This window comes from Danio aesculapii, chromosome 13 (assembly GCF_903798145.1).
Source record: "Danio aesculapii chromosome 13, fDanAes4.1, whole genome shotgun sequence".
Lineage (NCBI taxonomy): Eukaryota > Metazoa > Chordata > Actinopteri > Cypriniformes > Danionidae > Danio > Danio aesculapii.
In genome coordinates this window covers 33484101-33506060 of record NC_079447.1, presented here as the reverse complement: position 1 = coordinate 33506060, position 21960 = coordinate 33484101, and the positions used below count along the sequence as shown (strand labels likewise).

The 21960-nt window shown below is 36.2% G+C and overlaps 1 protein-coding gene across 4 annotated transcripts in view; it reads right to left on the bottom strand.

Annotated features, from left to right (window-relative positions):
• gng2 (guanine nucleotide binding protein (G protein), gamma 2) overlaps positions 1-21960 on the bottom strand; it is a 36687-nt gene that overhangs the window by 9130 nt on the left and 5597 nt on the right. For 2 of the 4 annotated variants that reach the window (XM_056471296.1, XM_056471295.1), the window contains exon 2: positions 9040-9119. The exons of the other annotated variants lie outside the window; for them this stretch is intronic. The gene's annotated coding sequence lies outside the window, so the exon portion shown is untranslated. The remainder of the gene's footprint in view (positions 1-9039; positions 9120-21960) is intronic. 4 annotated transcript variants of the gene reach the window in all.

Sequence of the window (21960 nt, the reverse complement as noted above, 5' to 3'; positions counted from 1 at the left end):
ATTAAAACAATATTAAGATTAAGGCGTTTACATGAGTTGCTTTTTGAATGTTTCTTTCATGATCCCGTGTTAGCACATACTTAGATTAACGTCATTGCGTCACCACGCTATCCGCATTTCCTCCGGAGTTTCATGTAGTTTCGGGTGTTTCATTATTAAAGAGCCCATTTTATGGGTTTTTGAAAATGCCCTTCCATGTAGTGTGTAACACAGCTCTAAGTGAAGTGAAATATCCAGCTAAGGCTTAAATCTGTAAGTGTACAGTGTTTAAAACTATTGATTCATCTATAAAAGAGTCGACTCATAGTGCTTCAAACGAGTCGTCTTGATAACGAGTCATTAGGTGTTTCGTGATGACGCAGCTACGAAACACAAGTAGTTGGGTGCGCAAACCCGGGAGATTTGAAACCTGCGGCCCCGCCCACTAACAGAAAAAAAAGTCTCACACACACACACAGACAGACACCGGTTGAATGAAGTCACGCTGTGCAGATGGATATTATTGAGTCTAATTAAAGCGGAAACCTCAGCATTATAGCCCAGCCTTGAGCAGTTCTGAGTGCTTCTGAAAACTATATGCTTTCAAAGAAGACTTCATCAGTTTGTTAAAGGAAGGATCAGTGAAGACTGTCTGAACATGGATCAGTGCATCATGGATCAGTTTCTTCCCCCATTTCACCAGTGTAAGTACGTGCGATTAAAATTATTGCCTCGTTTACTCTATCTTGCAAATTCTGTATTTAGTAGTGTTTTGTTACTTGTAACCGCGTGTACTGTATCAGGTTAACTCTTTATATTCTCATATCGCGTGTAAAGCCACGTTGAAAACGCGACGCGTGCCGCTTTGATTACGGATCGTCAGCTGTTTACACACATGCAACGGTCAAGTAATGTGTGTGTGTGTGTGTGTGTGTGTGTGTGTGTGTCTCCTCGTGTGTGTAACGCACGGGTATTCGCGGATATAACTGAGCGCCGTGCCCTCTCAATTCAGCCGCTCCTCTATGGACGCGCCGGCCCTGTGTGTGTGTCTCCTCGTGTGTGTAACGCATGGATATTCGCGGATATAACTGAGCGCCGCGCCGCCTCAATTCAGCCGCTCCTCTATGGATGCGCCGGCCCTGTGTGTGTGTGTCTCCTCGTGTGTGTAACGCACGGGTATTCGCGGATATAACTGAGCGCCGCGCCGCCTCAATTCAGCCGCTCCTCTATGGATGCGCCGGCCCTCTGTGTGTGTGTGTGTGTGTCTCCTCGTGTGTGTAACGCACGGGTATTCGCGGATATAACTGAGCGCCGCGCCCTCTCTATTCAGCCGCTCCTCTATGGACGCGCAGGCCCTGTGTGTGTGTGTGCGTGTGTGTGTGTGTGTGTGTGTGTGTGTGTGTGTGTGGGTGTGTGTGTGTGTGAAAAGACCAAGAAGACTGTGACTAGGAGGCTAGGAGATCTCCTCGCCAGTTCTTGGACTTTTTGCTCAAAAAAATAGTTAGTCGTCAGTATTTTCTAGTCCATCGTCTGTGTTTACATTCACCCACTGGCAGCCAAAATCCACTATGAAGCGTGTATGCACTGTGACTACTTTTATATAGTTGATTATCTGCTGGGCATTTCACTCTGTCTCGCGCTGAAGCCAGTCAGTGTCGTCGACCAATCGCAGCAGGCTGTCATCGGTCCAATCAGCGCAGATTAGCTTCGCGCTGAGGAAGGGTTTGGGAACAAATGAATCGCTGAACGATTCATATGGGAGTCGCTGGGATAATTAGGTAAAAATAAATGCAGATTATAAGACCATGAAAGTGTTGTTTGACCTTGCATGCATATTAGACTGTTGTTGGAGACCCTTACAACCTAAATATGACCCTATTTCATGTATAATATGGGCTCTTTAAGTTGTTGACTTTAACTGCGGTTTGGCACTTTCACTTTCATTCGGGCACGCCCCCCTGTGACAAACGAGATATTGGACGCAACTATAAACTGCTGGAAGACTGTTGTTTTAATGGAAGTTCACACCACATGCTGAATGGAAGAAAAAACCTCCGCATTTCACGATGCATGTGTCTGTGGTCTGCACTGACTCGGTAGGCGCAGAGTGTCAAACAGCCGTGTGTAGGTGTGGGTGTGTGTGGACTATCCTGTCGCAAAACACAGCAAAAAGCCCTACATGACGATAATAGTTTGATTAAGGTGTTTACATGTCTGTACTGCAGTTCAATAATGCGACTAAAATTGGCATACTCCACATGTCTTAGTTCGATCTCTTGTTAGTTCGATTATGACCTTAATCTGATTAAATTCATCAAATATCGCTGTTTACATGGTAGACCCTTAATCAGAGTATTGTTTTAATCACATTAAAATCTAATTATTGGTGTCCATGTAAACATAGCCTTGACACTATTTACACAGCACAAAAGCGCGTGCTTGTAGGGTTTTTTAAAATGGTGTTTAATCCAATTAATCTTAAAGGTGTGGTTCACAGTGGTAAAGTCTATGAAATTAGGGCCACCATTTTCATTCGAATACATAATTATAGTCTTTTAATATAATGAGTTCGATTTTTCTATAGGAAATCAAATAGCTTTTTATCTATATTTGTGTGGTTATGGAGATATAAAGCGAAAGAGGTGTTTGTCAGTCTGGCAATACCTTCAGCCTTTGTAAGGAAAATCTCCCCTTAAGAGGTCAAAAATTTAACTTTTTTTTTTTTTATCAATTAATGGGTTAAATTAAGCGGACATCTTTTCGGTCTTTTACAATAATAATTCCTAAGTATGTAACCCTATCTTTTATAGGAATGTTACATATATTGTTAAAATCACATTCTTTTACAGCCATCAATTCACATTTATTAATATTTAAGTTAAAACCAGATGCACTAGAAAAATTGCTAATTATTTTAATCGCAGTTGGAATTTGGTCACTATTTTACAAAAAGAGGGCTGTGTCATCAGCTAACTGATTTAAAATAACTTCTCTGTTCACAATTGAAATACCATTAAGAGTACTTTATTTAATATATATAGATAATAATTGGGTAACAAGTAGAAAAAGATAAGAGGAGATGCTACAACCCTGTCTAATCTTTTTTAATTAAAATCTAGAAGTAGTTCCTTATTTAAGTTTAATTGGACTATTGGCATTTCCAAAAAAAAGTTTTAACTGCTGTACAAAAAATAATTCACCCAAACCAAAAACCCTTAAAGAAGAGAATAAAAAAACTATGCTCCACAGTATTGAATGTTTTACAGAAATCTAAGAATGGAAATATGACAGTTGTTTTCATGTTAGCGGAGTAGCTGTATATAATTAAAGTAGGATATATGAAAAAATAACGCGATTTTCTACAAATGAAGCATGAGCTTTGCATCTTACAAACACAACCAAGCCTTAAAAATACACTCTGGATCACCCCTTTAATTATGCATGGTGATTATACCATATCATGATTAAAGCTTGAACAAATATTGCGACAAAAACATTTAGAGAAGAGCTCCTTCTGTTGAGGGTTTGTTACGTGAATTTATTTCAATATTCATAATTCAGTCATTAAAGAAGTTGAAAATGAGAGCAAAACTCAGGAAACTTGGCCTGAAGGAAACAAGTTCATTACGGCCTATTAACTTTCCACTTGTAAACCAATAAGGCTTGCAAATATAGTCACTATCTTGACATCCAAATGTTTGTGGATGATATCCTCACTCTTATCACATTATATTAAATTACACTTCCTGATGTTATTACATTACGTTTCAGCATTTAATGGCATTTTGTGTGCCACTCAAAATAGCATAATCAGATAAACAATGCAGGGCAGTTGTTTTTAGTTAAAGATGAAAGATCCCGCATTTGATTTGCAAAATCAATTACAGCAAGAATCTAGCAGATTTTCTGAGAAGAGCAGCGTCTTCATCCTCAGCCCTTGTTAATCCGCTGTTTCATTAAACCCAGTGACCATCCCAGGCATCTTTGCAATGGACTGCAGTTGCTAGGCAACAGAGATACAGAGTGATCTGACAGCAATGAAATGTTCCACTCCTAAAATCACGAATGGAGCTCACCGAAGGCAACTTTAGTCAGGGGACCACATCCATCTGAAGGGTTCAGAGAGGGGACAGCTTCAGCACATGGCCTGCCTCTGTAAATCAGGCCTAAAGAGACATTTACAAGCCAGACAAATCCAGGGTGTAGTCTGTGTTTAAAAGCCATTTCAGATTGCAGTCGGTATCTGTCTTCCGGGAGCGCAGAGCTTTACCTTATAGGGGGTCAGAGAGACGGACGATGAAGACTCCAGAGAGCAGAGGAGAATGTCAGTGATAGGGAAGACAATATATAGTGTCGGTGGGTTCAACAGATATACAGTCTGTGTGCAACATGATGATCAGCTGGAGACTTAGAGATGTGCCAGAGTCATCTGTCACCAGTTAACCCTTCACAGACCCTCGAATAGTGCATATTACCACAGGCTGAGGTTAATTTGCATTAATATATATATATATATATATATATATATATATATATATATATATATATATATATATATATATATATATATATATATATATATATATATATAATCATATATGTTCAAGGTAGTAATAATGAGATTATAATGAATATAGTGTAATTAATACTATTTTATTGTTTGTTTATTTCAGATATTTATTATATAATTTGTTAAACAAATCAAAGGAATTGTATCAGTTGCAGTTATTCTTTATTCTAAGTTATTCTAACAAACATTAGAAATGATTATTAGATCTGCATAATATTTTGCAAGATAAATAGATATTAAAGGGCACATATTTTACCCCTTTTACATGATGTGAGATAAGACTTTGGTGTCTCCAGAATGTGTCTGTAAAGTTTCCGCTCCCATCAATACCCATCAGATTATTTATTATAGCCTCCAGAATCTACCCATCTTGGTGTCTGAGGACAATGTTGCTGTTTTTGTAGCCTGTGGCTTTAAATGAAAATGAGCTGCTTCTCCCCGCCCACCGCTCCGACGTGCATGTCTGCTTCTCATGCGTTACGTTTGATAAACAGCAGTCAGTGACGAAGACAGACTCGGATGAAGCTGAAATATAGCTCATGACTCAAAAATACCAAGTAAGTTTATTTGATGTATTTGTGGTGGAGCTTATTCAAGCCTTTCTGAAATTATTAGTCATGTTTACTATGATTGTAAAACAAGATTCGCTGTCAGTTTACAGTTTTTAACTAACTTGATGAAGTAAAATGAGTAATTTTTTCATTGTATTTAGTACAATAAAAAACATTATTTTAAATGTCATGTTAAACTATGTTAAAGGTGCAGTATGTGACCTGCCAAAATGCTAACCGGTTAGCATAATATCCTTGAAACACAGTCCCACACCTGCCGTCCAAAGCCACGCCTCCTGATATTGCTAACACGCACCTTAAAGATGACAGTGGACAACCCACTACATCATGTAATTTGCCAGTTAGAAAACTTCAAAGTACTTTATAATACTACAATTCTGAATGAAAAACTGTATTATATCTAGCACATTTTCAGTTGTGTAGCAAGCAAAACTTGTCATAATGTGCAATATTTCATGCATGCAAGGATTGCTGGTCTCACTCTCTCACACGCTTTGTCCTTAAGCAACTAACGTTACTGTATTCTTAGTGCTTGGCCGGCAGGGTGCAGGAATTACACTTATTACTAAGCCATACTTACATGCTATTTCAGACCGAATATTCAAAGTAGCATGGTAAAAATATAGGGAGCGCGTCACAGGTTGTCAATGTTCAAAAATTAAACAATGTGAATATAAAACCAACTTCAGCTCAGAAAAGCAGGCTAGGCGGAATAGCATTATTTACTTTTGTTTGGTTGTTAAAATAAATGAAAATCTACATTACTGATGCTGTAAAAGGAACATGAGTGTACGCGCAAACAGCAGATCTGTGTGATGTACAAATCTACATTTGTTGACAGACAGTTTGGGCTACTTATCAGAATTATGGGAATTGTCGACCTGACAAATTTTAATTGGATGAACATTTTTTTGTCTTATGTCTTCCCCAGAATATAAAAATACATATAAATACATTTAGTTCACTTACTTTAATCCTTAATATTGAAACGTGAAGAGACCAGCACAACAAAAAATCTTTCTGAAGACAATCCCCTACTGCACCTTTAACTTTGTTCACAAAGTATAAATATACAGTATAGCTGTTTTTAAAAAGAGAATCCCACACACAAGGATCGATATATTTAAGGGTCCTAGCCACTAAAAATGTGAATTTATTGGGACGACTGTAGCTATGCAATATACAATCATCACTTCACTGTGCTCTATTTGACTTTAAAAATGCTCATAAATATCTCTATCGATTTGTCCATCAGAAGAGTGATCTGTTAGGGATCTATAAAGTGGCATGTATATATTTGAAGAAGTACGGGGGAGCTCATTTAATCTCAATCCCCAGAGAGAGGGCCATATGTGTGCCATTTACCCAAGCCACAGTTCTGCAGGGGCAGGAAGGCAGCAGGGAGATGGAAGTGGCGCCGCAGGGGCTTTTAGAAGAGGCTGTTCTAATGCAGCTCAACAAGAATAATCAAGGTGTAATATTGAACCTCCCTGGGCAGTAAAGGTTCCTCTCAATGGAACATTTTGTAGCAAATGTGAAACATTGGATACACACATGGCTTTACTAAACAAAACAACAACAACAAAAAAAACCATATAATTGGAAAACATTGATGAACCCAATATTTTCACACAGTTTTAGAGCATCTGATTGCAAATATTACTCATTAGACTTATTAACTATAAAGAGAAATGTCCTGCATGATAATGTCCTGTGTGTTGTAAGCACGCACTTCTGATTTGCCATCTGAGACTATAATTCATCTTTAAAGTGGGTAGATTTTCATAGGCTGTAAATGTTTTTTTTGGATTGTTCGTCTGAGCTGGTTGGTTTGGTTCATGACTTATAGTACATAGTACAGATTATTTTAAATCCCTATGCTAAAAAATAAATGGTAAAACTATCTCCATAATTAGTAAATGACTGCTGAAGTGCTCAGTAATAATTATGTGATGTGAACTCTGATATTTGTCAATTAAGACCTATTTTAAAAATGTTTTAGGTGAGAAGTACCTGGCTGACCTATTTCACTTTCAATGGTTGTGTCAGTGTCCCATGAAGTCATGAGTAAGGATTTATGAACGAGAATGAAGTGACTGAACTGATGCTGGTAGGTCATGTGATGATGACAACATTATTATCTGGTTCATTCATACAACCCATATTCATTAAATGGATTGAACATAAAACAATTAAGTTATTTGAACAAGCAATAAAAATTATTTTTGAGTGTATGTAATAATCACACTACTTACTAAACTACATTTTTAAGTAGACTGCTCGCTCAGAGTTGCATTATAAGCTCATTCTAAAAACGTAGCCCTATATACATTTCTGGAGATCTCAAATTATTTAGCCAGAAGTCTTTAAAACGAACGATGTGGGGCGGTTTGACGCTGTTCCTTTTCACTCTAGCAGCTGACAGATTACCTCTGTATAGAGGTACCAGTTACCAGTTTGTCCAGTGGCTTGCAGCGTAGGTCAACAGACTTGAGATGCAAAGAAGAGTTGACCGCGACGATGAGGTTTGAGTCTGGCAAGGAACAGTTCCAGAAAGTGGGTAAGACAAAAACAGAAGTCAAAAAATGAAATAAACAAGTAAATAACAGGGTGAGAATATAGTAAAATCTGAAAAAGTAGTAAAAATAGTGACTTTTTTTTCTGGATTGCTTTTCAAAACAGTCGGTTGAGTTTAGGGAAGTGGGTAAGTGCTGGTCAGTCGGTGCTTTTGAAAACATAATTGGTTGGGTTTCAATATGTCCTCACTGCAGTCTGTAACCACGATGATATACTGGACCAGGTCCACTACGTAGTCGACATTGTACCGCCCACTAAAGTAATGCCCATGCTACTGTGATAGTTATGTTTAGGGAAGGGGGAGGTGTAGACAATCGTCCATTATGTAGTGGACCCGGTCCAGTACGTCATCAAGCTGCGGGCTGCAGTGAGGACTGTCTCTTGGGTTTAGATAAGGGGGTAATTGGGGGATCGGTTGGTCAGTCGGTCGGTCGGTCAGTCTCAGTCAGTCAGTCAACAGCGGCCTCTACTGGAGAGAAATTTGAGATCTCAAAAAGCATAAAAGCGGCCTCTGGTGGCTTTGTGAAAACAAAAACTGCAAAAAAACAAAAAAAAATTGTAGCTGCTAGGACATATTTGGCACTCTCCAGAAATGCATATAGGGCTACGTTAGAATACAATTTTTAAGACACTAAAAGGGATGTCTGAGACCCACTTAATAAAACCGTTTACTCATCTATCCAAGTTTTAGACCAAGTCTGCAAAAGATACAAGCACATTACATGCTTTGAACTCAGTTTGGTTTTGATAAACGTTTCGCAAAACACTAACACAGTGTCCTAAATTACACATACTGCATGCAACTAACAGCTCTTGTGTTACTGATTACTGACACAAGACTGTTTTGTCTGATACTGTTGATAAAAAAGAGATTTAAAAGAGATTTGAGATTTAAAAATGTAAATAAATTACAATTGCAGTACTCTTTTGGTCCACTAAATTCTGAACAAGCAAAATAACACAAACCTTTATAATACTTTTGAATAGTCTGCGTGTATATGGATAATTATTTCAAGTTTGTGTGCTAAGTTATTGTGCAATATTACCATTTTTAGAAAAGTTAAAACCATTTTACAATATGTTTGTGATATTTTGCATGTTGTGTGTGTGTTTTTGTGTGTAGAATTTGGAGAAATGTAGGCATAATATAAATAAGCGGCAGTTTTGTCATCTTTCACTATAAATGTTCAGTTTTTTATAGCCAAATGAAATGTTTGTACTTGACATGAACAAATCTCTTCACTAGTAAGTCTATGAAATTTCTTTTAGCATTATTCTGTGTTTTTGTTTCACCTACTGTTCTTGTTTTCTCTTGGTACACGTTTTCTGTTGAGCTCTCACCTTATTTTCTACTCTTTTTTTCTGCTGCCCGTTTTGTTGATCTTCAGAAGTGAGCTCACCTCCTGTGGTGTGTCTTCAGCCTATGTTGAGAAAGGAAGCCATGCAGTTAGAGTCCATATGTTCAATATCCCAGTTGCAGCTCAAGGCTTTTTGGAATTGTTTATGTGCGTGCTTGAGTGTGTGTGTCTCTTTCTGTGTGTGTGTTCGTGTGCAAGAGCACGTGTACAGGTCGAGGGGTTTACTTTAGAATGTCACACCTTTCCCAGACTGTTAGCAGTGAGAAACATTCCAGGCCTGACTGAATTTGTCTTACTAAAGCCCAGCCTATATTATCAAACAAACCAACTAAAAGACTCACCTGTAATGATAAACACTCACAAGAAAATATACTCACATTTACTCACCCACAAGTGATTGCAAACTTTTACGAGTTAAATTTTTTTGTTGAACTCAAAATAAGATATTTTGAACAATGTTGTTACTTAACTATTTGCCATTTGTATCTTTTGATCATTTTATTTTCCTTTTAGAAAAAGGGGGACCACTTTAGTTTAGGTCACAATTCATGATATAAACAAACCATTAACTAACACTGATAGCTTATTAAACTACTAATTTACCGTTTACTTATAGTTAGTTGTTGGTAGTTGTTGGGTTTAGGTTTTGGGTAGGATTAGGAATGTAGAATTAGATCATACTTTATAAATAATGAACTGTTAATATCTTAATAATAAGCAGGAAATAAACTAGTTGTTAAAAGCATGAATTGTGACCTGAACTAAAGTGTTACCGAAAAGGGTATTTAAAAAAAAATTTTTTGGGTTTTAAAAATCAAAAATGAAAGACACATGAGCAATTAAAAAAAATTATTAATTTTTAGCTTCATTTGTATATTATCAAAACAACAAACAATATGTGTGTGGGAAAAATAGAGAAAATGCTGGACTTTTTTGCCTGTAGTTTCCTTATAGACCATTTTGAGCTATGTAAACAAAAACAAAGGTCCCAACATATTTCCTGTTTTACATTTTACATTTTTATAGCTTCCAAGAATTCAAAAAAGAGCTACATCTTGATAAATAATGCCATGATAGCGTTTTTTACATTAAGTTATGATTGAACTGCCTATTGTTAAAGTTCTGAAATAGTTTGATAACAAGCAGGAAATGTTCATGGGCCAATGACATGACCACATTTAAATGGTCTATAGCTACTAGTATAGTGCTCAGCATTGAGTACCCCATTTTGAAAATTAATATTTGTATCCATTTATTAGTGAATATAGGCAATGTATTTTGGTGCATTTAAACAAAACAGATTTATTAAACAGATATATTTATTAAAATAATATTTTAGTCACCAAACATGTTTAGAAATTGAAAGATAATACAATTACATTTAAGCATATATTTAAAAAAAATTACAACCTACCAAATTTTAACAAATTTTTTGCTTCTCTGGATTTTTCCTCTTTTAAAATTTGTATTTAACATTTTTCTATAACATATATTTGGGTGTACTACTGTAGTTTTTGGACCATTTTCGTAAGTTATTTTGTTAGATAAGCTCCAGATTTGGCTTCAGTACTGACTAATCTAATGTCATTGCACAAATATAATATTGTATAGCTTCCTATAAAAAATAAGAATTTAAAACAGAGATTTGTGATGGGGTGTACTTATATATGCTGAGCACTGTAGATATGTAGAGAGCATCGAGATCCCATCTTTTGACGGCATATTTCTTTGATAGTTTTTGTTTTTTACATTTGTCTAAGCTTTATAACTGTGTTCATTCTATATAAATTATTATACAGTTTTTATTGTTTTTCTTCTAATGGACTCTTTTTACAAGACTGTTATGACACTTTTAACGGTCATTATAATCTTAAATCCTTGAAAGTATTCATTTTTATGTGACATTTATATGCATTTATGTATGTACAGTATTACTTCTTCTTTGCATCACAAATTACAAAAAACAAATTACCGCTTAAGCGAGGTTATTCAGCATTTATGACAGTAAATTTGACGTTATACTCTCCTCTGGCTGCCGTCATCAGTCTCACACTATTTTTCTTTTTTTTTCTGAAAGTCTTGATAACACCATCGCAGCGTTTTTTTTTTTATTATTTCAGGAAATAGGATTGTAAAAATATTTGTTGTACTCTCCCATTCATTGCGCTCTAAGTTTACCCAGCCATGATGCCTTCTGCTGCTGAGAAACCCGGAAATGTGAAAAGGGTCTATAATTGCTGCTGGTAAAATGATGATGTTGGGGCTGCTGCTGGCCTGCTGGCCACAAAAAAGTTATCTTTTTATTGTTATCTTGAGAAAAAAGTGTTAAGGGTTTGTGATTGGTTCATCCTGTTTCCTGGTTTTTGCTTTCTTTTTTTCCTTAATAGATAAATATTATGAGCAGGTGCAGCTAATCTTATGGCTTATTTAAGGAGCTGCAAAGATGCGTTTGAGAGACTGCTTTGGAGGATCTTATTTTGCTTCATTTCCTTTGGCTTACCCACCGCTTATATTATTTTTTGTTTATTTTTGAATTTGCTCTTATGTTAACTGTTGTTGGTTTGAATGTTATATACAGTGTTGGGTAAGTTACATTAAAAAAAGTAATCGATTACAAATTACTGATTACTACTGGAAAATTGTAATCTGATTACATTACTAATTTATAAATATATATATATATATATATATATATATATATATATATATATATATATATATATATATATATATATATATATATTAATTTATAAAATGTATCAATTTATACTAATAAATAAACTGCAGCTCTTTTAGTAATTTAATATTCACTGAGAAACATTACAATGGGTTGTTCACAGCAGCTTGACATATTCGAAATACTTAAAGAGTTCACCCAAAACTTAAAATTCTCGCATCATTCACTTTTTACAACCCTGTTTGTCTTTGTTGTTTTTTTTAACACAAAAGAAGACACAAAGAAAACTGGATACCTGTGACCATTGACATCGATAGTTTGAAAAAGCACTGCAGTGTTTGGGTGGTCTGTGTTTGTGTGAGGTAATTAGTCTGCCTAAATGTGTATATTCCAAAGTAAGAAGCTGATCGATCAGTTCTCATCACGTGACTTTCGGTTTTCAACTGGGTACATCTGGGAAATGCAAGCGCACGTAATATGCATTCCCAATATGCGAGCGCGCAAAAGACGTGAAATGTAAACGGCCCCATAAGCAGCTGCGCTTCTTTTCACATTCAGAAGATACCTTCACTACTGATCCTGCACAAAAATCCAATTTAGCCTGTTTAGGCTGAGTTGGGCTGCTGTGTTTCTGAGTCTGGATGCTTTCTATTCAAGTGTTTGAAAAAGTTGCTGGTTGAGTTAAAATCAGTTGAAAGTTCTTTAAAGTCTGGACACAGACTGAATTTAACAGCAATATTTTAGGTTTCATGCTTTATGAAAACAAAGTAATGTCTGTATTTCCACTTGAAGAAGTCACTCTCGTCAGCAACCATTTCAGCTTGCGTTTTCCAGCAATTTAAAAGTGCATGGTCATTAACTGACGTTGCAGCAGAAAACATGTTTCAAAAGAAGCATTTTTTCTTCTAAACACTATATTTGTAACTTAAGTAACACAATTACTGACTTCAGTAACTGGAATTAAATTACACACATTTAAAATGTAATTCGTTACATTACTGGGTTCCTAAAAACTGTAATTATAATACCGTAATGCTGAGGAACGCGTTACACCCAACTCTGGTCATATGTTATGTTAGACATTTAATTTACATATGGGTTACTTTGGTACCCCTTTGCACTTTATTTTTACTTTGGAACAAAAAAAAAATAAAGATCTTGTTATAATGACATAATTTTGTGGAAAAGATAATAGTCATTATATGTGTATGACAACAATGTGTCAATGTAAAGGAGTATGCAGTCAAGGAATATTCAAGGTAAAAAAAATTGCCTTTTTTCATTTCTGTTTTCTGATGATTTTATTGTTTGCTATTCAAAATATTTTACAAATCTAATCAAAAAATATTTTAACATTTTTGCTCCTGCATTTTTCACCAAGAAAATATATATATTTTTTAGTTCATAATACCTGTTTCTAAAAGGAAAATAAAATTTCAAAAAGGTACACAGACCAACATTCTTCAAAATATCTTGTTTTTCATTCAGCAGAAAAAATAAACTAGTGTGTGAACAATGACAGAATTTTTGTGTGAACTGTCTCTTTAAGTTTGATGATCACACATTCACTTTGTGATATCTAGCAGCACTGAGAAGAACTTCTGAGAGTACAGAGTGGTCTTCCTGTATTTCCACCCCACCTTCCCTCTTTCTCTTCCTCTGTCTGTCTCTGTCACTGTGATAAATGGGCCAATTACTCTGCTAGAGCAGATTCCACTATTGTGAATCTCTTCCACACAGAACGTTCCAGCAACATTTAATCTCTCCACGTCTTTTCAGTCTCACTGGACAGCACCACCAAAACATTTAAACAAAATTACCGTCCACCGCACGCTGGTATAAACTGAGTCACCCTGTTTCACTGATACTTTGTTTTTGAGCAGAACTGACGCGCACGCATATGTGGCTTCACTGAAGGTAACATGATTACTATAATGCAAGAATGAGGAACAAGAGCCTCACACTTTAATATAAAATACCAGTCACATGTCCATCTTCTCACAGGACAAAGCCTTGAAGCGTGAGAAGGAATTATTTTACTAAACGGTTTAGTCATTCAACCTAAGCATTAAGATGTCATGATTACTGCACTGCACTGTAAAAAAATCCTGGTTGCCTTAAATTTTAAGCTGAATCAATTAACCTTATGAGTCCATTGAACTTATATTATGTTAAACTGCTTCTGTAACTTATAAAATTAAGTTAGAACATGATTAACTTAGTTTGAAGTTACAATGACCTAAAAACATCTGTTGTCAGGACTAATTGATCAAATATTTTTTACAGTGTGTATATCTTGATGTTTTTGTGTTTTTTGTAAAGTTTTATTTGTTGTATTGTGAGCATACACCGGAAATGAGGTGTTTTTGTGGCTTGAAATGTGGCTTGACATACTATGTATTACAGTAACATTTTAAATAAGTTTTTAATTTTTAACGTTTTTATTCATCTTAAAAGTAATTCATCCACAGTTTTATCTGTTGTTTGTTTTTAATGTTTGGTGGTGGAAATAGGACAGGTATTCCCAATTTATTCAACATGTTGATCATTTTTGTCACGCTAAAGTAACTATAGTGGAAATAGTGCTTTTCTTCACTACTAAAACTGATTATTGCAATAAATAAATAATAAAATAATTACATGTAGAGTTAGACCTTCGTTCAGTTGATTGGTTGTTGATCGGTTGGAGGCATAATGAACCATTGACAGAAAGGGGTTTATTTATAAACAATGGACCTTAAAATTAAAAAAAAATTGCATATATATGGCAACAATCCCTAAGCAATAGGATATATGCAGAAGTATGTGGAGGGACTTTTAATTTTTCATTAACCTGGGTCAAACACTTCCGGCGAACTGTATGTCGTTACAACATCGACACGTTTAAGGTCTGTTTTCTTTAAAAATCAGCGATCTCCACTGGCTGAGTGATATCCGATATAAAGTGATATACCCTTTCATATTCACACAGACAAACAAAAAGAAGTGCTGTTTTATGAATACCAGGCCAGTAATTGGGGATATCACTTTGTTACGAAGTGTTCTCACATTGCGATAGACTTAATGCATAAAATCCATACAATGTACAATGCCAAAAGATTAACTGAAATTGTTAAGGCTAGAATGTTGTCTGTCTGAAAAACTAACAAACAAGAATGCTAAAAGAAAATGCTTTCATCATGATTAAAAAGTAATGACACCTTAAACTGTACTGGGTTGCAACTGGAAGGGCATCCACTACATAAAACATATGGCGGAATAGTTGACATTCCGCTGTGGCAACCCCTGATAAATAAGGGACTCAGCCGAATAAAAATAAATGAATGAACACCTTAAACCATAACCCCAGTAAAATATAAATACTATATCAATATAAACCATATAGTGCTGGTTTAAAAGGTTTTCAAATAGTGTGTAGTGCACCGGCACCATCGAGCACAACCACGCCTTGGATGTCCAGCGATGGAATCCTCACTCCCAGACTTCCCCGATCCCATCCCTGTCTTTTTAAAATTAGCTTTTTGTCAATATATACTGTCCTGTTATAAAAATACCAACACAAACATCTAAACGCTTGCAACAAGGACAAATGGGCTTGATTGACCAACCCCGCAATGTTGGTTATATTCACAACATATTTCACTTCCTTTCTGGGAAATATTCAGCAAGAATATTTTTCCTTTATATAGTTTTGAAACCCATTTTCAACATTATGCATTGTCAGGGCCTCAAAATACTGAACAAACAAAATTGCTATGTGAAATAAGACATAATATATAATGAATAATAACAAATTAAGCAATATAACACCAGTAAACCATATTTTTTAGATGCTTTGCAACTGTATCATTGGGTTTGACCAACCCCACCAACAACATTACAATGCCAGTTAGGGTCACAACCCACTTTACTTCTGCAATGTGGCATGTTCAACAAGAAATGTAGAACAGGCTTTTTGTTCAATGTAAATGTATTGAGGACTGTAATGAATACATTTTTAATGATTAAGTAGCTGTTGATTAACACTATCCAACAGTCTGCATGGCCTAAACAATGGTTTGATGAAGCATTATCAACACAAACACATGCATTAATGAATAAAACACAATAAAGCCAGATAATATCCAAAAAGAGAGGAATATTTTTGTCATGTTGATATTAACATTAGACCAAATTAAGGCAAAGATGAGCTTTCTTTCTGCAAAAACATGCATGTGTGTGTTGGATTGTGTTTTAACTCAGGTGCGCTGTAAAACACGGCTTTGGCAACATTTCTTTACTTTTTGCATGCTTCAGTTCTCAGCTTCTTGCATATTTCGCCACAATTTTAAAGTGAATGTCCAACGAGGGCTATTGAAAACATATAAATGTTTCCCTAAGCAATTGTAGTCATGGAATTTAAAAGTGTTAATATACCCACTGTGTATTTATTTATTTTTTGTTTATTGATTGTGCTGTCTTTTTCTTATGTCGTTCAATCTTTTTTTCTACATGTTTTTGTTTTCTTTTTCTTAAAATAAAAAGGAAAACAACTAAAAATAATAAGTAGGTTATTTTGTTTTTAAAACTAAATCTTGATCTTATTGGACTGCTCCATGATTGGGGTGGTGGGACAAATTTGCATGAATGTAATAATTACATTATAATTTCATTTTTTAGCTACCCTCACCGTACAAAATATGACAGACAACTATGTTATATATAATTTATAGTTATAGTTTATAGGTATTTATTGAGGACCTCTAAGCTTCCTGGGGCCTTAAGCGGCCGCTTATTGGTAAAATCCACCGCTGAAGTCAATGTAGTAAATTTTTTTTGATAAAAATCTAATTTAAAGGGGATAATTCACCCAGGGCTGCCAGGTGGCACAGTGGGTAGCACGTTCGCCTCACTGCACGTAGGCGAACGTTGTGTCCGCGTTTTCGTAAATTGTTTGCTTTGTGAAAAAATGTATTGCATTTTTTTAAAAATGTGAATGCGATGTGAGAATTTGCAGCACGTGTGCTGTCAAACAGATGAAGATCTTAATTTGCTGCCATTTTTTGTAATTGTATGTGTTTTCTTCAATCGCAGCATGCTAAACTCTCTCAGCCACCATAGAATTGTCCTTTTAACTAACATAATATCAAAGGAGATTTGGAGTTTGTGTATTAGGTTTGCCTAATGAGAAAACATATGTCCTTCAATTGCAAGAGAAAAATTTGGATTAAGCAGGTTAAAGGGATAGTTCATCCAAAAATGAAAATTATATCAATATTTACTTACCCTTTACTTATTTCAGTCCTTTATGTTTCTCTTTCTTCTGTTGAACACTGTTACATATTTGTGTTATTTGTGCTCTGTTTGTGTTTTCTCTCTCGCTCTGCTCTCCCATATCTGCTTTCATTATTCACAGGTTCCGTTCATTGGTCTATTCAGCTGTCAGTCATTTCTCCCCCGGTTATGTCATTCTTACGTCACATCCAATAAGCAAAGACCACCCATCATAAAAGCGCGCGCCAGACCACTCACCAGCCCCTCTCTTTTCCCTTTCTTATTTTGTTTTCTTGTTGCGTTGCGTTACGAAAAAACCCGTCTAACTGTGTATTTTGTTGTTGCCCGTTTCTGTGTGCACGTTATCCGTCCGTTATTTGTAGATCACTCCATTTCTCTGTTTAAGGCTTGGACGAAGCAGACAGGTAAGAAGGTCACTTGACATACATTTTGCAACGCTTAGGACTACTCTTCTGTATAGTACATTAGGTTAGGGGCGAGCGCCACCCCTTGTACTTTTAGATAGATAGATAGAGTAGACAGTCAGGACTCGGAAGACTCTTCGCGTGCTAATTATTTTGTTTCACATAGTTAGTTAGCTAGATCAGTGTTTTCCAACCCTGTTCCTGAAGGCACACCAACAGTCCACATTTTCAACCTCTCCCTAATCAAACACACCTGAATCATCTTATCATAACATCAGAAGAGACTCCAAAACCTGAAGTTAATGGGTCAGATAACGGAGACTTCCAAAATATGTACTGTTGGTGTGCCTCCAGGAACAGGGTTGGGAAACACTGAGCTAGATGCTTCTGGGAAGTTAGATTTAGTTTGGGTTTTGTTCTTTTCGTTCCTTTAGCGCCGCCCACGTCCCTTCTGCCAGCTCTCCTGTCTTTGTATTTGTTTCAGTGTTGTAAATATTGTAAATAGTATATTTTGCCTTACTTTATTTTCTTTATTTTGGATTTATTCGTCGTTTTTGTTCACTTTTGGGAAATATAAATAAAATCACAATTTTGGTTTTATTTTGGTTGTCTTTTGCTCTTATTCACTGTTTGTATAATTTATATTTTAATTACACCTGAATGTCAAACCCCACCATCCCCTGGACTAACATCAGGGGTTTGTAACAAACACTAAGGAAGATATTCTTAGGAAAACTGGAAACCTGTACCCATTGACTGCCACACTGTTTGTTATTCCTACTGTGGAATTCAATGGTTACAGGTTTTCCGCCTGCTTCAAAATATCCTCTTTTGTGTTCAACAGAAGAAAGAAACTCAGGTTTGAAGGGTGAGTAAACTGAGCACAGTTTCATTTTTTGGGTGTACTATCCCTTTAATAGATAATCAGCCTCGCTTTTGTGAAAAGGTATAAAGGTTGGTGTTTTGCTGACACTATTGTTCATTTCAGCTGTAAACCACAGTGAATGGTCTCACTGTATAGATACGGTTTCTGAAGTTTTGCAACAATGACAGTAAAATCACTTTTTTCCAGTGATCTTATGTTGCAATAGCAGACACTAGCCAGTTTAATAATTTATCCACTGAGCCCCAGATGGTACAGAGAGAGAGAGACAGATTTATAATGCTTTTCTGGTACAGTATCATTCTAGGGGTCGCCCAGTGGCCACTGACCCTGACAGCAGATCTCAAGACTCAAAGTATGCCTGTCACTCCATTTCCCCAACACCCAACATCTGCCACACACTGGACATTCACTCCGTCAAAAAACCTCCCATGCACATTTGACAAGCTGCCACGCTTCAGTTTTAGAAAACTCAAAAACGCGAGCAAGAAATGATTGCTTCGTGGTTTGTTTCCTGTGCGGTTGCCTTATCAGACAGTCTGCTCTTGTGTAAGGTTCAGTCTTATAAACATCAGCCTCTCCTCACATGGTATGAGTTAGGGAAAGAGCAGGGCAGTTCTCTATGAATTTAGCAAGCGGGTAATACAATATTCAAAAACAGTGAGTTCATACAACATTATAAACAGTGGCTGATTTAAAAGAAGGATAAGATCGGGATTTTGGAGATGTTTTAATGAAACAGCAGCATGTGTGTGTATACAGTGGGTTAAAATGACTTCCTGCTGAATCTGCCACTTGGCCAAGAGCAACACCCAAGGTTCCCGGAGAGTTAACAATATTCCAAACATCCGGGGCTGCATTCTTTAGTTTCAACAAAGTCAACGTCTAAAACATACTTAAGCGGTATCCCTTAATTACACAGATGTTCCCTTGCTACTCCAATAATTCAGAGATTTTATATAAAGCTCTTAAAAAATAATGAGGCAACTTCGGTGTTATTATCAGTTCTTTGAATGTGACATTAATAAGTAAGTGTTTTGTGTGAAACGTTTACTTGTGTTTAATTTTATAAACTAGCATGCCTTCAAAATTCCAAATAGCAGATCATTTAGTGCATTTATTTGCAGAAATTGACAATGGTCAGTATATGAGGCATGTTTTCAGACAAAAAATACACAGGGAAGGAAAACGTTAGATCTTCCACTGTTCTGACAGTTCTGTTTGAGCGTGATCAGAGATGTTGCATTTATTCGACAGAGGCAACATTGTTTTTCTTTCTGTTTCACTAAGGAAAGTAGATCAAAATGAAAGTGGAGCAGAACATCTGTGCGTCTCTGAGAAACACGGTTATTTTTGAATAGTTTGAGTGAGTCAGTGGTTCCATGATCCAGTCAATTGCTTTGTTTCTAAATGAATCAGGCGTTTGAACAAATCATTTGAGCAATTCAGTGAATCATTCATTAAGAAGGGGGTGGGCGATTAATCAAAAAGTAATCAAATTTGACACTTAGAACCTATAATCAATTAATTTTTTCCAGGTCAATTTTTTCAAATTGTTATTGTATATAAACATCAACAAGTTTACATTACCTACATGAATTATTTATTAGTTTCCAAATGGGCAGGGCAAGTCCAAATCTAATGATCTGATTACTGTCTAATTAAGTTCTTGATATCTTCATGCTAAAGGTTTAGTATTACATAAGATGTGTTTGTGACACCAGAATTGCTCTGTAAAGACAAATAAATGCAATATAAACCAAGACCTACTTTGCCAAACCATAAACCATTAAGTACAACACATAAATTCAAGCTGTATCTCAACATGTGCCACAAAGCTTCAGAAGCATCTACAATTACAAGCTCTATTAATGAGCAGTGTTTAACTGCTGATCAGAAATGCGATTTTGATTTCATTTGACAAACACAACATTGTTTTCTTTTTCCGTTTCACTAATGAAAGTAGATAAAAATGAAAGTGGAGCAGAACATCTGTGTGCCTCTGAGAAACACGGTTATTTTTGAATAGTTTGAGTGAGTCAGTGGTTCAAAGTTCCAGTCATTTGCTTTGTTTCTAAATGAATCAGGTGTTTTGAACCAATCATTTGAGCAATTCAGTGAGTAATTCATCAAGTAGGGCTGGGCGATTCATCAGGAGGTAATCGAAATCGACATTCAGAACCGTCAATTTTTTAGAATACTTTTCCTACCCTTACTTTCAAAAACACTGAAAATAATTTATTTTGTTTCCAAAAGTGCAAGTTATTTATTTTCACTGTATTATAAGAAAAAAGTGACTTCTCGTTTTATGCAATCGCTGTGTTAATTTTAGTTGTTATTTGACTCATGTTCAATAAATAATCATAGATAGTAGATTGTGTGTGTTTCCTTCAATTATTTTAAAATCAAGTAATGGACCTTTCATTCAAAAATCTCTCACCTAATGTAATATGTGAGCATATTTATGTATAACACCTGTCAGTGAACTATGAGGGCAAAAAAAAAAATAAAAATTGCCCAGCCCTATTATTAAGGCAGAACAAAAATACTGTATGACAAAATGAAGTGCAGTTTAGTTTAGCAGTTCAAACCGAGCATCAGAATGGGGAGGAAAGGTGATTTAAGTGACTTTGAACGTGGCATGATTGTTGGGGCCAGATGGGCTGGTCTGAGTATTTCAGAAACTGCTGATCTACAGGGATTTCCACGCACAACCATTTCTAGGGTTTAAAGAGAATGGTCTGAAAAAGAGAAAATATCCAATAAGCGGCAGATCTGTGAGCGCAAATGCCTTCTGGATACCAAAGGTCAGAGGAGAATGGCCAGACTGGTTCAAGTTTATAGAAAGGCAACAGTAACTCAAATAACCACTCAACCAAGGTATGCAGAAGAGCATCTCTGAATGCACAATGCGTCCAACTTTAAGGTGGATGGGCAACAGCAGCAGAAGACCACACCGGGTGACACTCATGTCAGCTAAGAACAGGAACCTGAGGCTACAATTTGCACAGGCTCTCCAAAATTGGGCAATAAATTCTGGAAAGTTTCTATTTCTGCTGCGACATTCAGATGGTAGGGTCAGAATTTGGCATAAACAACATGAAAGCATGAATTTATCCTGCCTTGTATCATCGTTTCAGGCTGGTGGTGGTGGTGTAATGGTGTGGGGGATATTTTCTTGGTACACTTTGGGCCCATTTGTGCTAATTGAGTATCGTGTCAATGCCACAGCCTACCTAAGGATTGTTGCTGACCATGTCCATTCCTTTATGACCACAGTGTAACCATCTTCGGATGGCTACTTCCAGCAGGATAACACGCCATGTCAAAGTGTAAATCATCTCAGACTGGTTTCTTGAACATGACAATGAGTTCACTGTACTCAAATGGCCTCCACAGTCACCAGATCTCAATCCAAAAGAGCACCTTTTGGATGTGGTGGAACGAGATTCGCATCATGGATGTGCTGCTAACAAATCTGCAGCATCTGCATGATACTATCATGTCAATATCGACCAATATCTCTGAGGAATATTTCCAGCACTTTATTGAATCTATGCCACAAAGGATTAAGGCAGTTCTGATGGCAAGTTCTGAAGGGTCCAACCTGCTACTTGTAAGGTGTACCTAATAAAGTGGCCGGTGAGTGTATGTACTTTAATAAAA